Source organism: Hyperolius riggenbachi, chromosome 2 (genome assembly GCF_040937935.1).
Source record: "Hyperolius riggenbachi isolate aHypRig1 chromosome 2, aHypRig1.pri, whole genome shotgun sequence".
NCBI classification, from domain to species: Eukaryota; Metazoa; Chordata; class Amphibia; order Anura; family Hyperoliidae; genus Hyperolius; species Hyperolius riggenbachi.
The window spans coordinates 301373625-301394456 of record NC_090647.1 but is presented as its reverse complement, the minus strand read 5'-3'; the positions used below and the strand labels follow the sequence as shown (position 1 = coordinate 301394456).

The 20832-nt window shown below is 47.1% G+C and overlaps 41 non-coding genes across 41 annotated transcripts; all 41 read right to left on the bottom strand.

The window, feature by feature from the left end:
* Positions 1-42: 42 nt before the first annotated feature.
* TRNAI-AAU (transfer RNA isoleucine (anticodon AAU)) lies at positions 43-116 on the bottom strand. The gene has a single exon. It is a non-coding gene; the product is annotated as a tRNA-Ile (tRNA).
* A 121-nt stretch (positions 117-237) lies between these two features.
* TRNAD-GUC (transfer RNA aspartic acid (anticodon GUC)) lies at positions 238-309 on the bottom strand. The gene has a single exon. It is a non-coding gene; the product is annotated as a tRNA-Asp (tRNA).
* A 682-nt stretch (positions 310-991) lies between these two features.
* Positions 992-1065, bottom strand: TRNAI-AAU (transfer RNA isoleucine (anticodon AAU)). Its single transcript has one exon. It is a non-coding gene; the product is annotated as a tRNA-Ile (tRNA).
* A 121-nt stretch (positions 1066-1186) lies between these two features.
* Positions 1187-1258, bottom strand: TRNAD-GUC (transfer RNA aspartic acid (anticodon GUC)). The gene has a single exon. It is a non-coding gene; the product is annotated as a tRNA-Asp (tRNA).
* A 682-nt stretch (positions 1259-1940) lies between these two features.
* TRNAI-AAU (transfer RNA isoleucine (anticodon AAU)) lies at positions 1941-2014 on the bottom strand. The gene has a single exon. It is a non-coding gene; the product is annotated as a tRNA-Ile (tRNA).
* Positions 2015-2889: 875 nt separating this feature from the next.
* Positions 2890-2963, bottom strand: TRNAI-AAU (transfer RNA isoleucine (anticodon AAU)). Its single transcript has one exon. It is a non-coding gene; the product is annotated as a tRNA-Ile (tRNA).
* A 121-nt stretch (positions 2964-3084) lies between these two features.
* TRNAD-GUC (transfer RNA aspartic acid (anticodon GUC)) lies at positions 3085-3156 on the bottom strand. Its single transcript has one exon. It is a non-coding gene; the product is annotated as a tRNA-Asp (tRNA).
* Positions 3157-3838: 682 nt separating this feature from the next.
* On the bottom strand, positions 3839-3912 carry TRNAI-AAU (transfer RNA isoleucine (anticodon AAU)). Its single transcript has one exon. It is a non-coding gene; the product is annotated as a tRNA-Ile (tRNA).
* A 121-nt stretch (positions 3913-4033) lies between these two features.
* On the bottom strand, positions 4034-4105 carry TRNAD-GUC (transfer RNA aspartic acid (anticodon GUC)). Its single transcript has one exon. It is a non-coding gene; the product is annotated as a tRNA-Asp (tRNA).
* A 682-nt stretch (positions 4106-4787) lies between these two features.
* Positions 4788-4861, bottom strand: TRNAI-AAU (transfer RNA isoleucine (anticodon AAU)). Its single transcript has one exon. It is a non-coding gene; the product is annotated as a tRNA-Ile (tRNA).
* Positions 4862-4982: 121 nt separating this feature from the next.
* On the bottom strand, positions 4983-5054 carry TRNAD-GUC (transfer RNA aspartic acid (anticodon GUC)). The gene has a single exon. It is a non-coding gene; the product is annotated as a tRNA-Asp (tRNA).
* A 682-nt stretch (positions 5055-5736) lies between these two features.
* TRNAI-AAU (transfer RNA isoleucine (anticodon AAU)) lies at positions 5737-5810 on the bottom strand. The gene has a single exon. It is a non-coding gene; the product is annotated as a tRNA-Ile (tRNA).
* A 121-nt stretch (positions 5811-5931) lies between these two features.
* TRNAD-GUC (transfer RNA aspartic acid (anticodon GUC)) lies at positions 5932-6003 on the bottom strand. Its single transcript has one exon. It is a non-coding gene; the product is annotated as a tRNA-Asp (tRNA).
* A 682-nt stretch (positions 6004-6685) lies between these two features.
* TRNAI-AAU (transfer RNA isoleucine (anticodon AAU)) lies at positions 6686-6759 on the bottom strand. The gene has a single exon. It is a non-coding gene; the product is annotated as a tRNA-Ile (tRNA).
* Positions 6760-6880: 121 nt separating this feature from the next.
* On the bottom strand, positions 6881-6952 carry TRNAD-GUC (transfer RNA aspartic acid (anticodon GUC)). The gene has a single exon. It is a non-coding gene; the product is annotated as a tRNA-Asp (tRNA).
* A 682-nt stretch (positions 6953-7634) lies between these two features.
* On the bottom strand, positions 7635-7708 carry TRNAI-AAU (transfer RNA isoleucine (anticodon AAU)). Its single transcript has one exon. It is a non-coding gene; the product is annotated as a tRNA-Ile (tRNA).
* Positions 7709-7829: 121 nt separating this feature from the next.
* Positions 7830-7901, bottom strand: TRNAD-GUC (transfer RNA aspartic acid (anticodon GUC)). The gene has a single exon. It is a non-coding gene; the product is annotated as a tRNA-Asp (tRNA).
* Positions 7902-8583: 682 nt separating this feature from the next.
* On the bottom strand, positions 8584-8657 carry TRNAI-AAU (transfer RNA isoleucine (anticodon AAU)). The gene has a single exon. It is a non-coding gene; the product is annotated as a tRNA-Ile (tRNA).
* Positions 8658-8778: 121 nt separating this feature from the next.
* On the bottom strand, positions 8779-8850 carry TRNAD-GUC (transfer RNA aspartic acid (anticodon GUC)). Its single transcript has one exon. It is a non-coding gene; the product is annotated as a tRNA-Asp (tRNA).
* A 682-nt stretch (positions 8851-9532) lies between these two features.
* TRNAI-AAU (transfer RNA isoleucine (anticodon AAU)) lies at positions 9533-9606 on the bottom strand. Its single transcript has one exon. It is a non-coding gene; the product is annotated as a tRNA-Ile (tRNA).
* A 121-nt stretch (positions 9607-9727) lies between these two features.
* On the bottom strand, positions 9728-9799 carry TRNAD-GUC (transfer RNA aspartic acid (anticodon GUC)). Its single transcript has one exon. It is a non-coding gene; the product is annotated as a tRNA-Asp (tRNA).
* Positions 9800-10481: 682 nt separating this feature from the next.
* On the bottom strand, positions 10482-10555 carry TRNAI-AAU (transfer RNA isoleucine (anticodon AAU)). Its single transcript has one exon. It is a non-coding gene; the product is annotated as a tRNA-Ile (tRNA).
* A 121-nt stretch (positions 10556-10676) lies between these two features.
* On the bottom strand, positions 10677-10748 carry TRNAD-GUC (transfer RNA aspartic acid (anticodon GUC)). Its single transcript has one exon. It is a non-coding gene; the product is annotated as a tRNA-Asp (tRNA).
* A 682-nt stretch (positions 10749-11430) lies between these two features.
* TRNAI-AAU (transfer RNA isoleucine (anticodon AAU)) lies at positions 11431-11504 on the bottom strand. Its single transcript has one exon. It is a non-coding gene; the product is annotated as a tRNA-Ile (tRNA).
* Positions 11505-11625: 121 nt separating this feature from the next.
* On the bottom strand, positions 11626-11697 carry TRNAD-GUC (transfer RNA aspartic acid (anticodon GUC)). Its single transcript has one exon. It is a non-coding gene; the product is annotated as a tRNA-Asp (tRNA).
* Positions 11698-12380: 683 nt separating this feature from the next.
* Positions 12381-12454, bottom strand: TRNAI-AAU (transfer RNA isoleucine (anticodon AAU)). The gene has a single exon. It is a non-coding gene; the product is annotated as a tRNA-Ile (tRNA).
* Positions 12455-12575: 121 nt separating this feature from the next.
* Positions 12576-12647, bottom strand: TRNAD-GUC (transfer RNA aspartic acid (anticodon GUC)). The gene has a single exon. It is a non-coding gene; the product is annotated as a tRNA-Asp (tRNA).
* Positions 12648-13329: 682 nt separating this feature from the next.
* TRNAI-AAU (transfer RNA isoleucine (anticodon AAU)) lies at positions 13330-13403 on the bottom strand. Its single transcript has one exon. It is a non-coding gene; the product is annotated as a tRNA-Ile (tRNA).
* Positions 13404-13524: 121 nt separating this feature from the next.
* Positions 13525-13596, bottom strand: TRNAD-GUC (transfer RNA aspartic acid (anticodon GUC)). Its single transcript has one exon. It is a non-coding gene; the product is annotated as a tRNA-Asp (tRNA).
* A 683-nt stretch (positions 13597-14279) lies between these two features.
* Positions 14280-14353, bottom strand: TRNAI-AAU (transfer RNA isoleucine (anticodon AAU)). The gene has a single exon. It is a non-coding gene; the product is annotated as a tRNA-Ile (tRNA).
* Positions 14354-14474: 121 nt separating this feature from the next.
* Positions 14475-14546, bottom strand: TRNAD-GUC (transfer RNA aspartic acid (anticodon GUC)). Its single transcript has one exon. It is a non-coding gene; the product is annotated as a tRNA-Asp (tRNA).
* Positions 14547-15229: 683 nt separating this feature from the next.
* TRNAI-AAU (transfer RNA isoleucine (anticodon AAU)) lies at positions 15230-15303 on the bottom strand. The gene has a single exon. It is a non-coding gene; the product is annotated as a tRNA-Ile (tRNA).
* A 121-nt stretch (positions 15304-15424) lies between these two features.
* On the bottom strand, positions 15425-15496 carry TRNAD-GUC (transfer RNA aspartic acid (anticodon GUC)). The gene has a single exon. It is a non-coding gene; the product is annotated as a tRNA-Asp (tRNA).
* Positions 15497-16179: 683 nt separating this feature from the next.
* On the bottom strand, positions 16180-16253 carry TRNAI-AAU (transfer RNA isoleucine (anticodon AAU)). The gene has a single exon. It is a non-coding gene; the product is annotated as a tRNA-Ile (tRNA).
* Positions 16254-16374: 121 nt separating this feature from the next.
* TRNAD-GUC (transfer RNA aspartic acid (anticodon GUC)) lies at positions 16375-16446 on the bottom strand. The gene has a single exon. It is a non-coding gene; the product is annotated as a tRNA-Asp (tRNA).
* A 682-nt stretch (positions 16447-17128) lies between these two features.
* Positions 17129-17202, bottom strand: TRNAI-AAU (transfer RNA isoleucine (anticodon AAU)). The gene has a single exon. It is a non-coding gene; the product is annotated as a tRNA-Ile (tRNA).
* A 1049-nt stretch (positions 17203-18251) lies between these two features.
* TRNAD-GUC (transfer RNA aspartic acid (anticodon GUC)) lies at positions 18252-18323 on the bottom strand. The gene has a single exon. It is a non-coding gene; the product is annotated as a tRNA-Asp (tRNA).
* Positions 18324-19007: 684 nt separating this feature from the next.
* On the bottom strand, positions 19008-19081 carry TRNAI-AAU (transfer RNA isoleucine (anticodon AAU)). Its single transcript has one exon. It is a non-coding gene; the product is annotated as a tRNA-Ile (tRNA).
* Positions 19082-19202: 121 nt separating this feature from the next.
* Positions 19203-19274, bottom strand: TRNAD-GUC (transfer RNA aspartic acid (anticodon GUC)). The gene has a single exon. It is a non-coding gene; the product is annotated as a tRNA-Asp (tRNA).
* A 682-nt stretch (positions 19275-19956) lies between these two features.
* TRNAI-AAU (transfer RNA isoleucine (anticodon AAU)) lies at positions 19957-20030 on the bottom strand. Its single transcript has one exon. It is a non-coding gene; the product is annotated as a tRNA-Ile (tRNA).
* Positions 20031-20151: 121 nt separating this feature from the next.
* TRNAD-GUC (transfer RNA aspartic acid (anticodon GUC)) lies at positions 20152-20223 on the bottom strand. The gene has a single exon. It is a non-coding gene; the product is annotated as a tRNA-Asp (tRNA).
* Between the last annotated feature and the right edge of the window lie 609 nt (positions 20224-20832).

The window sequence follows — 20832 nt, the reverse complement described above, 5'->3', positions numbered from 1 at the left end:
AGTGCCCAGACAGGCAGAGTGAAAAGTCTAAGCGCACACCTGTGGCCCATACGGGGATCGAACCCACGACCTTGGCGTTATTAGCACCACGCTCTAACCAACTGAGCTAACCGGCCATGGCACTGTGAGTCTCCACCACCAGCAAGGGGGCTGGAAAATGTTAGTGAAAGGGCTGAACAAACGTTATTCCTAGGCTAGACACATGGAGATAAACAAAGTTTAAGAAGCAAAAGCTGCCTCCCCGTCGGGGAATTGAACCCCGGTCTCCCGCGTGACAGGCGGGGATACTGACCACTATACTAACGAGGATAACCCTGGGCTTTGTCCTCTCAAGAACACAGAGATGGACAAAACCAACCAACTAGCAAATTCAAAGGCTACTCTTCAAAAGCACCTCCCACAGTCTTTCCAGTTCAGGTTTCCTTTAAACTGTATCTTCAGTCACAGAAGTAGGGCAGTAGTGCTCTCCATGTAGCCAGGCTATAATCCAGTAGCCAATTACAACTAGTAGTGATTTGTTTCCATAAATCCTGAAATGATCTTTTTGCTCACTACCTTTCCTAACGGTCACCGAGGCCACATTCTGTCCTGAATGTGGCCTCTAGGGTTTGTTTGGTTTTGCTTTTGGGTAGAGGTTATTCTGTGAAATAGATTGTGTTTCAATTTTGTGTTAGGTGCAAAAGACAAGCAACGGTATTTCCATACAGCTGAAAGGAGAGCAGCAGTATTGCTGGGAAAGAAAAAGCAGTTGGCAAAGTTGTATGCAAAGTAGGTAACTGTTTTTGCATGCCATGTAAAAGGACATTTCCAATGAGGGGGGAGTGCGATTTCATCTCCTTGAAACCATGACAACAGTCCTGGGTGTACAGAGGGCTCGCTGCCTTTAGCAGAGTCAACTGATGGAAAGAGGGTCAGTGATCTCCAGTGCAGAAGCAACGACTGCTTTCACAGTGCCCAGACAGGCAGAGTGAAAAGTCTAAGCACACACCTGTAGCCCGTACGGAGATCGAACCCACGACCTTGGCGTTATTAGCACCACGCTCTAACCAACTGAGCTAACCGGCCATGGCACTGTGAGTCTCCACCACCAGCAAGGGGGCTGGAAAATGTTAGTGAAAGGGCTGAACAAACGTTATTCCTAGGCTAGACACATGGAGATAAACAAAGTTTAAGAAGCAAAAGCTGCCTCCCCGTCGGGGAATTGAACCCCGGTCTCCCGCGTGACAGGCGGGGATACTGACCACTATACTAACGAGGATAACCCTGGGCTTTGTCCTCTCAAGAACACAGAGATGGACAAAACCAACCAACTAGCAAATTCAAAGGCTACTCTTCAAAAGCACCTCCCACAGTCTTTCCAGTTCAGGTTTCCTTTAAACTGTATCTTCAGTCACAGAAGTAGGGCAGTAGTGCTCTCCATGTAGCCAGGCTGGAATCCAGTAGCCAATTACAACTAGTAGTGATTTGTTTCCATAAATCCTGAAATGATCTTTTTGCTCACTACCTTTCCTAACGGTCACCGAGGCCACATTCTGTCCTGAATGTGGCCTCTAGGGTTTGTTTGGTTTTGCTTTTGGGTAGAGGTTATTCTGTGAAATAGATTGTGTTTCAATTTTGTGTTAGGTGCAAAAGACAAGCAACGGTATTTCCATACAGCTGAAAGGAGAGCAGCAGTATTGCTGGGAAAGAAAAAGCAGTTGGCAAAGTTGTATGCAAAGTAGGTAACTGTTTTTGCATGCCATGTAAAAGGACATTTCCAATGAGGGGGGAGTGCGATTTCATCTCCTTGAAACCATGACAACAGTCCTGGGTGTACAGAGGGCTCGCTGCCTTTAGCAGAGTCAACTGATGGAAAGAGGGTCAGTGATCTCCAGTGCAGAAGCAACGACTGCTTTCACAGTGCCCAGACAGGCAGAGTGAAAAGTCTAAGCGCACACCTGTGGCCCGTACGGAGATCGAACCCGCGACCTTGGCATTATTAGCACCACGCTCTAACCAACTGAGCTAACCGGCCATGGCACTGTGAGTCTCCACCACCAGCAAGGGGGCTGGAAAATGTTAGTGAAAGGGCTGAACAAACGTTATTCCTAGGCTAGACACATGGAGATAAACAAAGTTTAAGAAGCAAAAGCTGCCTCCCCGTCGGGGAATTGAACCCCGGTCTCCCGCGCGACAGGCGGGGATATTGACCACTATACTAATGAGGATAACCCTGGGCTTTGTCCTCTCAAGAACACAGAGATGGACAAAACCAACTAACTAGCAAATTCAAAGGCTACTCTTCAAAAGCACCTCCCACAGTCTTTCCAGTTCAGGTTTCCTTTAAACTGTATCTTCAGTCACAGAAGTAGGGCAGTAGTGCTTTCCATGTAGCCAGGCTGGAATCCAGTAGCCAATTACAACTAGTAGTGATTTGTTTCCATAAATCCTGAAATGATCTTTTTGCTCACTACCTTTCCTAACGGTCACCGAGGCCACATTCTGTCCTGAATGTGGCCTCTAGGGTTTGTTTGGTTTTGCTTTTGGGTAGAGGTTATTCTGTGAAATAGATTGTGTTTCAATTTTGTGTTAGGTGCAAAAGACAAGCAACGGTATTTCCATACAGCTGAAAGGAGAGCAGCAGTATTGCTGGGAAAGAAAAAGCAGTTGGCAAAGTTGTATGCAAAGTAGGTAACTGTTTTTGCATGCCATGTAAAAGGACATTTCCAATGAGGGGGGAGTGCGATTTCATCTCCTTGAAACCATGACAACAGTCCTGGGTGTACAGAGGGCTCGCTGCCTTTAGCAGAGTCAACTGATGGAAAGAGGGTCAGTGATCTCCAGTGCAGAAGCAACGACTGCTTTCACAGTGCCCAGACAGGCAGAGTGAAAAGTCTAAGCGCACACCTGTAGCCCGTACGGGGATCGAACCCGCGATCTTGGCGTTATTAGCACCACGCTCTAACCAACTGAGCTAACCGGCCATGGCACTGTAAGTCTCCACCACCAGCAAGGGGGCTGGAAAATGTTAGTGAAAGGGCTGAACAAACGTTATTCCTAGGCTAGACACATGGAGATAAACAAAGTTTAAGAAGCAAAAGCTGCCTCCCCGTCGGGGAATTGAACCCCGGTCTCCCGCGTGACAGGCGGGGATACTGACCACTATACTAACGAGGATAACCCTGGGCTTTGTCCTCTCAAGAACACAGAGATGGACAAAACCAACCAACTAGCAAATTCAAAGGCTACTCTTCAAAAGCACCTCCCACAGTCTTTCCAGTTCAGGTTTCCTTTAAACTGTATCTTCAGTCACAGAAGTAGGGCAGTAGTGCTTTCCATGTAGCCAGGCTGGAATCCAGTAGCCAATTACAACTAGTAGTGATTTGTTTCCATAAATCCTGAAATGATCTTTTTGCTCACTACCTTTCCTAACGGTCACCGAGGCCACATTCTGTCCTGAATGTGGCCTCTAGGGTTTGTTTGGTTTTGCTTTTGGGTAGAGGTTATTCTGTGAAATAGATTGTGTTTCAATTTTGTGTTAGGTGCAAAAGACAAGCAACGGTATTTCCATACAGCTGAAAGGAGAGCAGCAGTATTGCTGGGAAAGAAAAAGCAGTTGGCAAAGTTGTATGCAAAGTAGGTAACTGTTTTTGCATGCCATGTAAAAGGACATTTCCAATGAGGGGGGAGTGCGATTTCATCTCCTTGAAACCATGACAACAGTCCTGGGTGTACAGAGGGCTCGCTGCCTTTAGCAGAGTCAACTGATGGAAAGAGGGTCAGTGATCTCCAGTGCAGAAGCAACGACTGCTTTCACAGTGCCCAGACAGGCAGAGTGAAAAGTCTAAGCGCACACCTGTGGCCCGTACGGGGATCGAACCCACGACCTTGGCGTTATTAGCACCACGCTCTAACCAACTGAGCTAACCGGCCATGGCACTGTGAGTCTCCACCACCAGCAAGGGGGCTGGAAAATGTTAGTGAAAGGGCTGAACAAACGTTATTCCTAGGCTAGACACATGGAGATAAACAAAGTTTAAGAAGCAAAAGCTGCCTCCCCGTCGGGGAATTGAACCCCGGTCTCCCGCGTGACAGGCGGGGATACTGACCACTATACTAACGAGGTTAACCCTGGGCTTTGTCCTCTCAAGAACACAGAGATGGACAAAACCAACTAACTAGCAAATTCAAAGGCTACTCTTCAAAAGCACCTCCCACAGTCTTTCCAGTTCAGGTTTCCTTTAAACTGTATCTTCAGTCACAGAAGTAGGGCAGTAGTGCTTTCCATGTAGCCAGGCTGGAATCCAGTAGCCAATTACAACTAGTAGTGATTTGTTTCCATAAATCCTGAAATGATCTTTTTGCTCACTACCTTTCCTAACGGTCACCGAGGCCACATTCTGTCCTGAATGTGGCCTCTAGGGTTTGTTTGGTTTTGCTTTTGGGTAGAGGTTATTCTGTGAAATAGATTGTGTTTCAATTTTGTGTTAGGTGCAAAAGACAAGCAACGGTATTTCCATACAGCTGAAAGGAGAGCAGCAGTATTGCTGGGAAAGAAAAAGCAGTTGGCAAAGTTGTATGCAAAGTAGGTAACTGTTTTTGCATGCCATGTAAAAGGACATTTCCAATGAGGGGGGAGTGCGATTTCATCTCCTTGAAACCATGACAACAGTCCTGGGTGTACAGAGGGCTCGCTGCCTTTAGCAGAGTCAACTGATGGAAAGGGGGTCAGTGATCTCCAGTGCAGAAGCAACGACTGCTTTCACAGTGCCCAGACAGGCAGAGTGAAAAGTCTAAGCGCACACCTGTGGCCCGTACAGGGATCGAACCCGCGACCTTGGCGTTATTAGCACCACGCTCTAACCAACTGAGCTAACCGGCCATGGCACTGTGAGTCTCCACCACCAGCAAGGGGGCTGGAAAATGTTAGTGAAAGGGCTGAACAAACGTTATTCCTAGGCTAGACACATGGAGATAAACAAAGTTTAAGAAGCAAAAGCTGCCTCCCCGTCGGGGAATTGAACCCCGGTCTCCCGCGTGACAGGCGGGGATACTGACCACTATACTAACGAGGATAACCCTGGGCTTTGTCCTCTCAAGAACACAGAGATGGACAAAACCAACCAACTAGCAAATTCAAAGGCTACTCTTCAAAAGCACCTCCCACAGTCTTTCCAGTTCAGGTTTCCTTTAAACTGTATCTTCAGTCACAGAAGTAGGGCAGTAGTGCTCTCCATGTAGCCAGGCTGGAATCCAGTAGCCAATTACAACTAGTAGTGATTTGTTTCCATAAATCCTGAAATGATCTTTTTGCTCACTACCTTTCCTAACGGTCACCGAGGCCACATTCTGTCCTGAATGTGGCCTCTAGGGTTTGTTTGGTTTTGCTTTTGGGTAGAGGTTATTCTGTGAAATAGATTGTGTTTCAATTTTGTGTTAGGTGCAAAAGACAAGCAACGGTATTTCCATACAGCTGAAAGGAGAGCAGCAGTATTGCTGGGAAAGAAAAAGCAGTTGGCAAAGTTGTATGCAAAGTAGGTAACTGTTTTTGCATGCCATGTAAAAGGACATTTCCAATGAGGGAGGAGTGCGATTTCATCTCCTTGAAACCATGACAACAGTCCTGGGTGTACAGAGGGCTCGCTGCCTTTAGCAGAGTCAACTGATGGAAAGAGGGTCAGTGATCTCCAGTGCAGAAGCAACGACTGCTTTCACAATGCCCAGACAGGCAGAGTGAAAAGTCTAAGCGCACACCTGTGGCCCGTACGGGGATCGAACCCGCGACCTTGGCATTATTAGCACCACGCTCTAACCAACTGAGCTAACCGGCCATGGCACTGTGAGTCTCCACCACCAGCAAGGGGGCTGGAAAATGTTAGTGAAAGGGCTGAACAAACATTATTCCTAGGCTAGACACATGGAGATAAACAAAGTTTAAGAAGCAAAAGCTGCCTCCCCGTCGGGGAATTGAACCCCGGTCTCCCGCGTGACAGGCGGGGATACTGACCACTATACTAACGAGGATAACCCTGGGCTTTGTCCTCTCAAGAACACAGAGATGGACAAAACCAACCAACTAGCAAATTCAAAGGCTACTCTTCAAAAGCACCTCCCACAGTCTTTCCAGTTCAGGTTTCCTTTAAACTGTATCTTCAGTCACAGAAGTAGGGCAGTAGTGCTTTCCATGTAGCCAGGCTGGAATCCAGTAGCCAATTACAACTAGTAGTGATTTGTTTCCATAAATCCTGAAATGATCTTTTTGCTCACTACCTTTCCTAACGGTCACCGAGGCCACATTCTGTCCTGAATGTGGCCTCTAGGGTTTGTTTGGTTTTGCTTTTGGGTAGAGGTTATTCTGTGAAATAGATTGTGTTTCAATTTTGTGTTAGGTGCAAAAGACAAGCAACGGTATTTCCATACAGCTGAAAGGAGAGCAGCAGTATTGCTGGGAAAGAAAAAGCAGTTGGCAAAGTTGTATGCAAAGTAGGTAACTGTTTTTGCATGCCATGTAAAAGGACATTTCCAATGAGGGAGGAGTGCGATTTCATCTCCTTGAAACCATGACAACAGTCCTGGGTGTACAGAGGGCTCGCTGCCTTTAGCAGAGTCAACTGATGGAAAGAGGGTCAGTGATCTCCAGTGCAGAAGCAACGACTGCTTTCACAATGCCCAGACAGGCAGAGTGAAAAGTCTAAGCGCACACCTGTGGCCCGTACGGGGATCGAACCCGCGACCTTGGCATTATTAGCACCACGCTCTAACCAACTGAGCTAACCGGCCATGGCACTGTGAGTCTCCACCACCAGCAAGGGGGCTGGAAAATGTTAGTGAAAGGGCTGAACAAACATTATTCCTAGGCTAGACACATGGAGATAAACAAAGTTTAAGAAGCAAAAGCTGCCTCCCCGTCAGGGAATTGAACCCCGGTCTCCCGCGTGACAGGCGGGGATACTGACCACTATACTAACGAGGATAACCCTGGGCTTTGTCCTCTCAAGAACACAGAGATGGACAAAACCAACCAACTAGCAAATTCAAAGGCTACTCTTCAAAAGCACCTCCCACAGTCTTTCCAGTTCAGGTTTCCTTTAAACTGTATCTTCAGTCACAGAAGTAGGGCAGTAGTGCTCTCCATGTAGCCAGGCTGGAATCCAGTAGCCAATTACAACTAGTAGTGATTTGTTTCCATAAATCCTGAAATGATCTTTTTGCTCACTACCTTTCCTAACGGTCACCGAGGCCACATTCTGTCCTGAATGTGGCCTCTAGGGTTTGTTTGGTTTTGCTTTTGGGTAGAGGTTATTCTGTGAAATAGATTGTGTTTCAATTTTGTGTTAGGTGCAAAAGACAAGCAACGGTATTTCCATACAGCTGAAAGGAGAGCAGCAGTATTGCTGGGAAAGAAAAAGCAGTTGGCAAAGTTGTATGCAAAGTAGGTAACTGTTTTTGCATGCCATGTAAAAGGACATTTCCAATGAGGGGGGAGTGCGATTTCATCTCCTTGAAACCATGACAACAGTCCTGGGTGTACAGAGGGCTCGCTGCCTTTAGCAGAGTCAACTGATGGAAAGAGGGTCAGTGATCTCCAGTGCAGAAGCAACGACTGCTTTCACAGTGCCCAGACAGGCAGAGTGAAAAGTCTAAGCGCACACCTGTGGCCCGTACGGGGATCGAACCCGCGACCTTGGCGTTATTAGCACCACGCTCTAACCAACTGAGCTAACCGGCCATGGCACTGCGAGTCTCCACCACCAGCAAGGGGGCTGGAAAATGTTAGTGAAAGGGCTGAACAAACGTTATTCCTAGGCTAGACACATGGAGATAAACAAAGTTTAAGAAGCAAAAGCTGCCTCCCCGTCGGGGAATTGAACCCCGGTCTCCCGCGTGACAGGCGGGGATACTGACCACTATACTAACGAGGATAACCCTGGGCTTTGTCCTCTCAAGAACACAGAGATGGACAAAACCAACCAACTAGCAAATTCAAAGGCTACTCTTCAAAAGCACCTCCCACAGTCTTTCCAGTTCAGGTTTCCTTTAAACTGTATCTTCAGTCACAGAAGTAGGGCAGTAGTGCTTCCCATGTAGCCAGGCTGGAATCCAGTAGCCAATTACAACTAGTAGTGATTTGTTTCCATAAATCCTGAAATGATCTTTTTGCTCACTACCTTTCCTAACGGTCACCGAGGCCACATTCTGTCCTGAATGTGGCCTCTAGGGTTTGTTTGGTTTTGCTTTTGGGTAGAGGTTATTCTGTGAAATAGATTGTGTTTCAATTTTGTGTTAGGTGCAAAAGACAAGCAACGGTATTTCCATACAGCTGAAAGGAGAGCAGCAGTATTGCTGGGAAAGAAAAAGCAGTTGGCAAAGTTGTATGCAAAGTAGGTAACTGTTTTTGCATGCCATGTAAAAGGACATTTCCAATGAGGGGGGAGTGCGATTTCATCTCCTTGAAACCATGACAACAGTCCTGGGTGTACAGAGGGCTCGCTGCCTTTAGCAGAGTCAACTGATGGAAAGAGGGTCAGTGATCTCCAGTGCAGAAGCAACGACTGCTTTCACAGTGCCCAGACAGGCAGAGTGAAAAGTCTAAGCGCACACCTGTGGCTCGTACGGGGATCGAACCCGCGACCTTGGCGTTATTAGCACCACGCTCTAACCAACTGAGCTAACCGGCCATGGCACTGTGAGTCTCCACCACCAGCAAGGGGGCTGGAAAATGTTAGTGAAAGGGCTGAACAAACGTTATTCCTAGGCTAGACACATGGAGATAAACAAAGTTTAAGAAGCAAAAGATGCCTCCCCGTCGGGGAATTGAACCCCGGTCTCCCGCATGACAGGCGGGGATACTGACCACTATACTAACGAGGATAACCCTGGGCTTTGTCCTCTCAAGAACACAGAGATGGACAAAACCAACCAACTAGCAAATTCAAAGGCTACTCTTCAAAAGCACCTCCCACAGTCTTTCCAGTTCAGGTTTCCTTTAAACTGTATCTTCAGTCACAGAAGTAGGGCAGTAGTGCTTTCCATGTAGCCAGGCTGGAATCCAGTAGCCAATTACAACTAGTAGTGATTTGTTTCCATAAATCCTGAAATGATCTTTTTGCTCACTACCTTTCCTAACGGTCACCGAGGCCACATTCTGTCCTGAATGTGGCCTCTAGGGTTTGTTTGGTTTTGCTTTTGGGTAGAGGTTATTCTGTGAAATAGATTGTGTTTCAATTTTGTGTTAGGTGCAAAAGACAAGCAACGGTATTTCCATACAGCTGAAAGGAGAGCAGCAGTATTGCTGGGAAAGAAAAAGCAGTTGGCAAAGTTGTATGCAAAGTAGGTAACTGTTTTTGCATGCCATGTAAAAGGACATTTCCAATGAGGGGGGAGTGCGATTTCATCTCCTTGAAACCATGACAACAGTCCTGGGTGTACAGAGGGCTCGCTGCCTTTAGCAGAGTCAACTGATGGAAAGAGGGTCAGTGATCTCCAGTGCAGAAGCAACGACTGCTTTCACAGTGCCCAGACAGGCAGAGTGAAAAGTCTAAGCGCACACCTGTGGCCCGTACGGGGATCGAACCCACGACCTTGGCATTATTAGCACCACGCTCTAACCAACTGAGCTAACCGGCCATAGCACTGCGAGTCTCCACCACCAGCAAGGGGGCTGGAAAATGTTAGTGAAAGGGCTGAACAAACTTTATTCCTAGGCTAGACACATGGAGATAAACAAAGTTTAAGAAGCAAAAGCTGCCTCCCCGTCGGGGAATTGAACCCCGGTCTCCCGCGTGACAGGCAGGGATACTGACCACTATACTAACGAGGATAACCCTGGGCTTTGTCCTCTCAAGAACACAGAGATGGACAAAACCAACCAACTAGCAAATTCAAAGGCTACTCTTCAAAAGCACCTCCCACAGTCTTTCCAGTTCAGGTTTCCTTTAAACTGTATCTTCAGTCACAGAAGTAGGGCAGTAGTGCTTTCCATGTAGCCAGGCTGGAATCCAGTAGCCAATTACAACTAGTAGTGATTTGTTTCCATAAATCCTGAAATGATCTTTTTGCTCACTACCTTTCCTAACGGTCACCGAGGCCACATTCTGTCCTGAATGTGGCCTCTAGGGTTTGTTTGGTTTTGCTTTTGGGTAGAGGTTATTCTGTGAAATAGATTGTGTTTCAATTTTGTGTTAGGTGCAAAAGACAAGCAACGGTATTTCCATACAGCTGAAAGGAGAGCAGCAGTATTGCTGGGAAAGAAAAAGCAGTTGGCAAAGTTGTATGCAAAGTAGGTAACTGTTTTTGCATGCCATGTAAAAGGACATTTCCAATGAGGGGGGAGTGCGATTTCATCTCCTTGAAACCATGACAACAGTCCTGGGTGTACAGAGGGCTCGCTGCCTTTAGCAGAGTCAACTGATGGAAAGAGGGTCAGTGATCTCCAGTGCAGAAGCAACGACTGCTTTCACAGTGCCCAGACAGGCAGAGTGAAAAGTCTAAGCGCACACCTGTGGCCCGTACGGGGATCAAACCCGCGATCTTGGCATTATTAGCACCATGCTCTAACCAACTGAGCTAACCGGCCATGGCACTGTGAGTCTCCACCACCAGCAAGGGGGCTGGAAAATGTTAGTGAAAGGGCTGAACAAACGTTATTCCTAGGCTAGACACATGGAGATAAACAAAGTTTAAGAAGCAAAAGCTGCCTCCCCGTCGGGGAATTGAACCCCGGTCTCCCGCGTGACAGGCGGGGATACTGACCACTATACTAACGAGGATAACCCTGGGCTTTGTCCTCTCAAGAACACAGAGATGGACAAAACCAACCAACTAGCAAATTCAAAGGCTACTCTTCAAAAGCACCTCCCACAGTCTTTCCAGTTCAGGTTTCCTTTAAACTGTATCTTCAGTCACAGAAGTAGGGCAGTAGTGCTTTCCATGTAGCCAGGCTGGAATCCAGTAGCCAATTACAACTAGTAGTGATTTGTTTCCATAAATCCTGAAATGATCTTTTTGCTCACTACCTTTCCTAACGGTCACCGAGGCCACATTCTGTCCTGAATGTGGCCTCTAGGGTTTGTTTGGTTTTGCTTTTGGGTAGAGGTTATTCTGTGAAATAGATTGTGTTTCAATTTTGTGTTAGGTGCAAAAGACAGGCAACGGTATTTCCATACAGCTGAAAGGAGAGCAGCAGTATTGCTGGGAAAGAAAAAGCAGTTGGCAAAGTTGTATGCAAAGTAGGTAACTGTTTTTGCATGCCATGTAAAAGGACATTTCCAATGAGGGGGGAGTGCGATTTCATCTCCTTGAAACCATCACAACAGTCCTGGGTGTACAGAGGGCTCGCTGCCTTTAGCAGAGTCAACTGATGGAAAGAGGGTCAGTGATCTCCAGTGCAGAAGCAACGACTGCTTTCACAGTGCCCAGACAGGCAGAGTGAAAAGTCTAAGCGCACACCTGTGGCCCGTACGGGGATCGAACCCGCGACCTTGGCGTTATTAGCACCACGCTCTAACCAACTGAGCTAACCGGCCATGGCACTGTGAGTCTCCACCACCAGCAAGGGGGCTGGAAAATGTTAGTGAAAGGGCTGAACAAACGTTATTCCTAGGCTAGACACATGGAGATAAACAAAGTTTAAGAAGCAAAAGCTGCCTCCCCGTCGGGGAATTGAACCCCGGTCTCCCGCGTGACAGGCGGGGATACTGACCACTATACTAACGAGGATAACCCTGGGCTTTGCCCTCTCAAGAACACAGAGATGGACAAAACCAACCAACTAGCAAATTCAAAGGCTACTCTTCAAAAGCACCTCCCACAGTCTTTCCAGTTCAGGTTTCCTTTAAACTGTATCTTCAGTCACAGAAGTAGGGCAGTAGTGCTTTCCATGTAGCCAGGCTGGAATCCAGTAGCCAATTACAACTAGTAGTGATTTGTTTCCATAAATCCTGAAATGATCTTTTTGCTCACTACCTTTCCTAACGGTCACCGAGGCCACATTCTGTCCTGAATGTGGCCTCTAGGGTTTGTTTGGTTTTGCTTTTGGGTAGAGGTTATTCTGTGAAATAGATTGTGTTTCAATTTTGTGTTAGGTGCAAAAGACAAGCAACGGTATTTCCATACAGCTGAAAGGAGAGCAGCAGTATTGCTGGGAAAGAAAAAGCAGTTGGCAAAGTTGTATGCAAAGTAGGTAACTGTTTTTGCATGCCATGTAAAAGGACATTTCCAATGAGGGGGGGAGTGCGATTTCATCTCCTTGAAACCATGACAACAGTCCTGGGTGTACAGAGGGCTCGCTGCCTTTAGCAGAGTCAACTGATGGAAAGAGGGTCAGTGATCTCCAGTGCAGAAGCAACGACTGCTTTCACAGTGCCCAGACAGGCAGAGTGAAAAGTCTAAGCGCACACCTGTGGCCCGTACGGGGATCGAACCCGCGACCTTGGCGTTATTAGCACCACGCTCTAACCAACTGAGCTAACCGGCCATGGCACTGTGAGTCTCCACCACCAGCAAGGGGGCTGGAAAATGTTAGTGAAAGGGCTGAACAAACGTTATTCCTAGGCTAGACACATGGAGATAAACAAAGTTTAAGAAGCAAAAGCTGCCTCCCCGTCGGGGAATTGAACCCCGGTCTCCCGCGTGACAGGCGGGGATACTGACCACTATACTAACGAGGATAACCCTGGGCTTTGTCCTCTCAAGAACACAGAGATGGACAAAACCAACCAACTAGCAAATTCAAAGGCTACTCTTCAAAAGCACCTCCCACAGTCTTTCCAGTTCAGGTTTCCTTTAAACTGTATCTTCAGTCACAGAAGTAGGGCAGTAGTGCTTTCCATGTAGCCAGGCTGGAATCCAGTAGCCAATTACAACTAGTAGTGATTTGTTTCCATAAATCCTGAAATGATCTTTTTGCTCACTACCTTTCCTAACGGTCACCGAGGCCACATTCTGTCCTGAATGTGGCCTCTAGGGTTTGTTTGGTTTTGCTTTTGGGTAGAGGTTATTCTGTGAAATAGATTGTGTTTCAATTTTGTGTTAGGTGCAAAAGACAAGCAACGGTATTTCCATACAGCTGAAAGGAGAGCAGCAGTATTGCTGGGAAAGAAAAAGCAGTTGGCAAAGTTGTATGCAAAGTAGGTAACTGTTTTTGCATGCCATGTAAAAGGACATTTCCAATGAGGGGGGAGTGCGATTTCATCTCCTTGAAACCATCACAACAGTCCTGGGTGTACAGAGGGCTCGCTGCCTTTAGCAGAGTCAACTGATGGAAAGAGGGTCAGTGATCTCCAGTGCAGAAGCAACGACTGCTTTCACAGTGCCCAGACAGGCAGAGTGAAAAGTCTAAGCGCACACCTGTGGCCCGTACGGGGATCGAACCCGCGACCTTGGCGTTATTAGCACCACGCTCTAACCAACTGAGCTAACCGGCCATGGCACTGTGAGTCTCCACCACCAGCAAGGGGGCTGGAAAATGTTAGTGAAAGGGCTGAACAAACGTTATTCCTAGGCTAGACACATGGAGATAAACAAAGTTTAAGAAGCAAAAGCTGCCTCCCCGTCGGGGAATTGAACCCCGGTCTCCCGCGTGACAGGCGGGGATACTGACCACTATACTAACGAGGATAACCCTGGGCTTTGCCCTCTCAAGAACACAGAGATGGACAAAACCAACCAACTAGCAAATTCAAAGGCTACTCTTCAAAAGCACCTCCCACAGTCTTTCCAGTTCAGGTTTCCTTTAAACTGTATCTTCAGTCACAGAAGTAGGGCAGTAGTGCTTTCCATGTAGCCAGGCTGGAATCCAGTAGCCAATTACAACTAGTAGTGATTTGTTTCCATAAATCCTGAAATGATCTTTTTGCTCACTACCTTTCCTAACGGTCACCGAGGCCACATTCTGTCCTGAATGTGGCCTCTAGGGTTTGTTTGGTTTTGCTTTTGGGTAGAGGTTATTCTGTGAAATAGATTGTGTTTCAATTTTGTGTTAGGTGCAAAAGACAAGCAACGGTATTTCCATACAGCTGAAAGGAGAGCAGCAGTATTGCTGGGAAAGAAAAAGCAGTTGGCAAAGTTGTATGCAAAGTAGGTAACTGTTTTTGCATGCCATGTAAAAGGACATTTCCAATGAGGGGGGGAGTGCGATTTCATCTCCTTGAAACCATGACAACAGTCCTGGGTGTACAGAGGGCTCGCTGCCTTTAGCAGAGTCAACTGATGGAAAGAGGGTCAGTGATCTCCAGTGCAGAAGCAACGATTGCTTTCACAGTGCCCAGACAGGCAGAGTGAAAAGTCTAAGCGCACACCTGTGGCCCGTACGGGGATCGAACCCGCGACCTTGGCGTTATTAGCACCACGCTCTAACCAACTGAGCTAACCGGCCATGGCACTGTGAGTCTCCACCACCAGCAAGGGGGCTGGAAAATGTTAGTGAAAGGGCTGAACAAACGTTATTCCTAGGCTAGACACATGGAGATAAACAAAGTTTAAGAAGCAAAAGCTGCCTCCCCGTCGGGGAATTGAACCCCGGTCTCCCGCGTGACAGGCGGGGATACTGACCACTATACTAACGAGGATAACCCTGGGCTTTGTCCTCTCAAGAACACAGAGATGGACAAAACCAACCAACTAGCAAATTCAAAGGCTACTCTTCAAAAGCACCTCCCACAGTCTTTCCAGTTCAGGTTTCCTTTAAACTGTATCTTCAGTCACAGAAGTAGGGCAGTAGTGCTTTCCATGTAGCCAGGCTGGAATCCAGTAGCCAATTACAACTAGTAGTGATTTGTTTCCATAAATCCTGAAATGATCTTTTTGCTCACTACCTTTCCTAACGGTCACCGAGGCCACATTCTGTCCTGAATGTGGCCTCTAGGGTTTGTTTGGTTTTGCTTTTGGGTAGAGGTTATTCTGTGAAATAGATTGTGTTTCAATTTTGTGTTAGGTGCAAAAGACAAGCAACGGTATTTCCATACAGCTGAAAGGAGAGCAGCAGTATTGCTGGGAAAGAAAAAGCAGTTGGCAAAGTTGTATGCAAAGTAGGTAACTGTTTTTGCATGCCATGTAAAAGGACATTTCCAATGAGGGGGGGAGTGCGATTTCATCTCCTTGAAACCATGACAACAGTCCTGGGTGTACAGAGGGCTCGCTGCCTTTAGCAGAGTCAACTGATGGAAAGAGGGTCAGTGATCTCCAGTGCAGAAGCAACGATTGCTTTCACAGTGCCCAGACAGGCAGAGTGAAAAGTCTAAGCGCACACCTGTGGCTCGTACGGGGATCGAACCCGCGACCTTGGCGTTATTAGCACCACGCTCTAACCAACTGAGCTAACCGGCCATGGCACTGTGAGTCTCCACCACCAGCAAGGGGGCTGGAAAATGTTAGTGAAAGGGCTGAACAAAAATTATTCCTAGGCTAGACACATGGAGATAAACAAAGTTTAAGAAGCAAAAGCTGCCTCCCCGTCGGGGAATTGAACCCCGGTCTCCCGCGTGACAGGCGGGGATACTGACCACTATACTAACGAGGATAACCCTGGGCTTTGTCCTCTCAAGAACACAGAGATGGACAAAACCAACCAACTAGCAAATTCAAAGGCTACTCTTCAAAAGCACCTCCCACAGTCTTTCCAGTTCAGGTTTCCTTTAAACTGTATCTTCAGTCACAGAAGTAGGGCAGTAGTGCTTTCCATGTAGCCAGGCTGGAATCCAGTAGCCAATTACAACTAGTAGTGATTTGTTTCCATAAATCCTGAAATGATCTTTTTGCTCACTACCTTTCCTAACGGTCACCGAGGCCACATTCTGTCCTGAATGTGGCCTCTAGGGTTTGTTTGGTTTTGCTTTTGGGTAGAGGTTATTCTGTGAAATAGATTGTGTTTCAATTTTGTGTTAGGTGCAAAAGACAAGCAACGGTATTTCCATACAGCTGAAAGGAGAGCAGCAGTATTGCTGGGAAAGAAAAAGCAGTTGGCAAAGTTGTATGCAAAGTAGGTAACTGTTTTTGCATGCCATGTAAAAGGACATTTCCAATGAGGGGGGGAGTGCGATTTCATCTCCTTGAAACCATGACAACAGTCCTGGGTGTACAGAGGGCTCGCTGCCTTTAGCAGAGTCAACTGATGGAAAGAGGGTCAGTGATCTCCAGTGCAGAAGCAACGACTGCTTTCACAGTGCCCAGACAGGCAGAGTGAAAAGTCTAAGCGCACACCTGTGGCCCGTACGGGGATCGAACCCGCGACCTTGGCGTTATTAGCACCACGCTCTAACCAACTGAGCTAACCGGCCATGGCACTGTGAGTCTCCACCACCAGCAAGGGGGCTGGAAAATGTTAGTGAAAGGGCTGAACAAACGTTATTCCTAGGCTAGACACATGGAGATAAACAAAGTTTAAGAAGCAAAAGCTGCCTCCCCGTCGGGGAATTGAACCCCGGTCTCCCGCGTGACAGGCGGGGATACTGACCACTATACTAACGAGGATAACCCTGGGCTTTGTCCTCTCAAGAACACAGAGATGGACAAAACCAACCAACTAGCAAATTCAAAGGCTACTCTTCAAAAGCACCTCCCACAGTCTTTCCAGTTCAGGTTTCCTTTAAACTGTATCTTCAGTCACAGAAGTAGGGCAGTAGTGCTTTCCATGTAGCCAGGCTGGAATCCAGTAGCCAATTACAACTAGTAGTGATTTGTTTCCATAAATCCTGAAATGATCTTTTTGCTCACTACCTTTCCTAACGGTCACCGAGGCCACATTCTGTCCTGAATGTGGCCTCTAGGGTTTGTTTGGTTTTGCTTTTGGGTAGAGGTTATTCTGTGAAATAGATTGTGTTTCAATTTTGTGTTAGGTGCAAAAGACAAGCAACGGTATTTCCATACAGCTGAAAGGAGAGCAGCAGTATTGCTGGGAAAGAAAAAGCAGTTGGCAAAGTTGTATGCAAAGTAGGTAACTGTTTTTGCATGCCATGTAAAAGGACATTTCCAATGAGGGGGGAGTGCGATTTCATCTCCTTGAAACCATGACAACAGTCCTGGGTGTACAGAGGGCTCGCTGCCTTTAGCAGAGTCAACTGATGGAAAGAGGGTCAGTGATCTCCAGTGCAGAAGCAACAACTGCTTTCACAGTGCCCAGACAGGCAGAGTGAAAAGTCGAAGCGCACACCTGCGGCCCGTACGGGGATCGAACCCGCGACCTTGGCGTTATTAGCACCACGCTCTAACCAACTGAGCTAACCGGCCATGGCACTGTGAGTCTCCACCACCAGCAAGGGGGCTGGAAAATGTTAGTGAAAGGGCTGAACAAACGTTATTGCTAGGCTAGACACATGGAGATAAACAAAGTTTAAGAAGCAAAAGCTGCCTCCCCGTCGGGGAATTGAACCCCAGTCTCCCGCGTGACAGGCGGGGATACTGACCACTATACTAAAGAGGATAACCCTGGGCTTTGTCCTCTCAAGAACACAGAGATGGACAAAACCAACCAACTAGCAAATTCAAAGGCTACTCTTCAAAAGCACCTCCCACAGTCTTTCCAGTTCAGGTTTCCTTTAAACTGTATCTTCAGTCACAGAAGTAGGGCAGTAGTGCTTTCCATGTAGCCAGGCTGGAATCCAGTAGCCAATTACAACTAGTAGTGATTTGTTTCCATAAATCCTGAAATGATCTTTTTGCTCACTACCTTTCCTAACGGTCACCGAGGCCACATTCTGTCCTGAATGTGGCCTCTAGGGTTTGTTTGGTTTTGCTTTTGGGTAGAGGTTATTCTGTGAAATAGATTGTGTTTCAATTTTGTGTTAGGTGCAAAAGACAAGCAACGGTATTTCCATACAGCTGAAAGGAGAGCAGCAGTATTGCTGGGAAAGAAAAAGCAGTTGGCAAAGTTGTATGCAAAGTAGGTAACTGTTTTTGCATGCCATGTAAAAGGACATTTCCAATGAGGGGGCAGTGCGATTTCATCTCCTTGAAACCATGACAACAGTCCTGGGTGTACAGAGGGCTCGCTGCCTTTAGCAGAGTCAACTGATGGAAAGAGGGTCAGTGATCTCCAGTGCAGAAGCAACGACTGCTTTCACAGTGCCCAGACAGGCAGAGTGAAAAGTCTAAGCGGATCGAACCCGCGACCTTGGCGTTATTAGCACCACGCTCTAACCAACTGAGCTAACCGGCCATGGCACTGTGAGTCTCCACCACCAGCAAGGGGGCTGGAAAATGTTAGTGAAAGGGCTGAACAAACGTTATTCCTAGGCTAGACACATGGAGATAAACAAAGTTTAAGAAGCAAAAGCTGCCTCCCCGTCGGGGAATTGAACCCCGGTCTCCCGCATGACAGGCGGGGATACTGACCACTATACTAACGAGGATAACCCTGGGCTTTGTCCTCTCAAGAACACAGAGATGGACAAAACCAACCAACTAGCAAATTCAAAGGCTACTCTTCAAAAGCACCTCCCACAGTCTTTCCAGTTCAGGTTTCCTTTAAACTGTATCTTCAGTCACAGAAGTAGGGCAGTAGTGCTTTCCATGTAGCCAGGCTGGAAAATCCAGTAGCCAATTACAACTAGTAGTGATTTGTTTCCATAAATCCTGAAATGATCTTTTTGCTCACTACCTTTCCTAACGGTCACCGAGGCCACATTCTGTCCTGAATGTGGCCTCTAGGGTTTGTTTGGTTTTGCTTTTGGGTAGAGGTTATTCTGTGAAATAGATTGTGTTTCAATTTTGTGTTAGGTGCAAAAGACAAGCAACGGTATTTCCATACAGCTGAAAGGAGAGCAGCAGTATTGCTGGGAAAGAAAAAGCAGTTGGCAAAGTTGTATGCAAAGTAGGTAACTGTTTTTGCATGCCATGTAAAAGGACATTTCCAATGAGGGGGGAGTGCGATTTCATCTCCTTGAAACCATGACAACAGTCCTGGGTGTACAGAGGGCTCGCTGCTTTTAGCAGAGTCAACTGATGGAAAGAGGGTCAGTGATCTCCAGTGCAGAAGCAACGACTGCTTTCACAGTGCCCAGACAGGCAGAGTGAAAAGTCTAAGCGCACACCTGTGGCCCGTACGGGGATCGAACCCGCGACCTTGGCGTTATTAGCACCACGCTCTAACCAACTGAGCTAACCGGCCATGGCACTGTGAGTCTCCACCACCAGCAAGGGGGCTGGAAAATGTTAGTGAAAGGGCTGAACAAACGTTATTCCTAGGCTAGACACATGGAGATAAACAAAGTTTAAGAAGCAAAAGCTGCCTCCCCGTCGGGGAATTGAACCCCGGTCTCCCGCGTGACAGGCGGGGATACTGACCACTATACTAACGAGGATAACCCTGGGCTTTGTCCTCTCAAGAACACAGAGATGGACAAAACCAACCAACTAGCAAATTCAAAGGCTACTCTTCAAAAGCACCTCCCACAGTCTTTCCAGTTCAGGTTTCCTTTAAACTGTATCTTCAGTCAAAGAAGTAGGGCAGTAGTGCTTTCCATGTAGCCAGGCTGGAATCCAGTAGCCAATTACAACTAGTAGTGATTTGTTTCCATAAATCCTGAAATGATCTTTTTGCTCACTACCTTTCCTAACGGTCACCGAGGCCACATTCTGTCCTGAATGTGGCCTCTAGGGTTTGTTTGGTTTTGCTTTTGGGTAGAGGTTATTCTGTGAAATAGATTGTGTTTCAATTTTGTGTTAGGTGCAAAAGACAAGCAACGGTATTTCCATACAGCTGAAAGGAGAGCAGCAGTATTGCTGGGAAAGAAAAAGCAGTTGGCAAAGTTGTATGCAAAGTAGGTAACTGTTTTTGCATGCCATGTAAAAGGACATTTCCAATGAGGGGGGAGTGCGATTTCATCTCCTTGAAACCATGACAACAGTCCTGGGTGTACAGAGGGCTCGCTGCCTTTAGCAGAGTCAACTGATGGAAAGAGGGTCAGTGATCTCCAGTGCAGAAGCAACGACTGCTTTCACAGTGCCCAGACAGGCAGAGTGAAAAGTCTAAGCGCACACCTGTGGCCCGTACGGGGATCGAACCCGCGACCTTGGCGTTATTAGCACCACGCTCTAACCAACTGAGCTAACCGGCCATGGCACTGTGAGTCTCCACCACCAGCAAGGGGGCTGGAAAATGTTAGTGAAAGGGCTGAACAAACGTTATTCCTAGGCTAGACACATGGAGATAAACAAAGTTTAAGAAGCAAAAGCTGCCTCCCCGTCGGGGAATTGAACCCCGGTCTCCCGCGTGACAGGCGGGGATACTGACCACTATACTAACGAGGATAACCCTGGGCTTTGTCCTCTCAAGAACACAGAGATGGACAAAACCAACCAACTAGCAAATTCAAAGGCTACTCTTCAAAAGCACCTCCCACAGTCTTTCCAGTTCAGGTTTCCTTTAAACTGTATCTTCAGTCACAGAAGTAGGGCAGTAGTGCTTTCCATGTAGCCAGGCTGGAATCCAGTAGCCAATTACAACTAGTAGTGATTTGTTTCCATAAATCCTGAAATGATCTTTTTGCTCACTACCTTTCCTAACGGTCACCGAGGCCACATTCTGTCCTGAATGTGGCCTCTAGGGTTTGTTTGGTTTTGCTTTTGGGTAGAGGTTATTCTGTGAAATAGATTGTGTTTCAATTTTGTGTTAGGTGCAAAAGACAAGCAACGGTATTTCCATACAGCTGAAAGGAGAGCAGCAGTATTGCTGGGAAAGAAAAAGCAGTTGGCAAAGTTGTATGCAAAGTAGGTAACTGTTTTTGCATGCCATGTAAAAGGACATTTCCAATGAGGGGGGAGTGCGATTTCATCTCCTTGAAACCATGACAACAGTCCTGGGTGTACAGAGGGCTCGCTGCCTTTAGCAGAGTCAACTGATGGAAAGAGGGTCAGTGA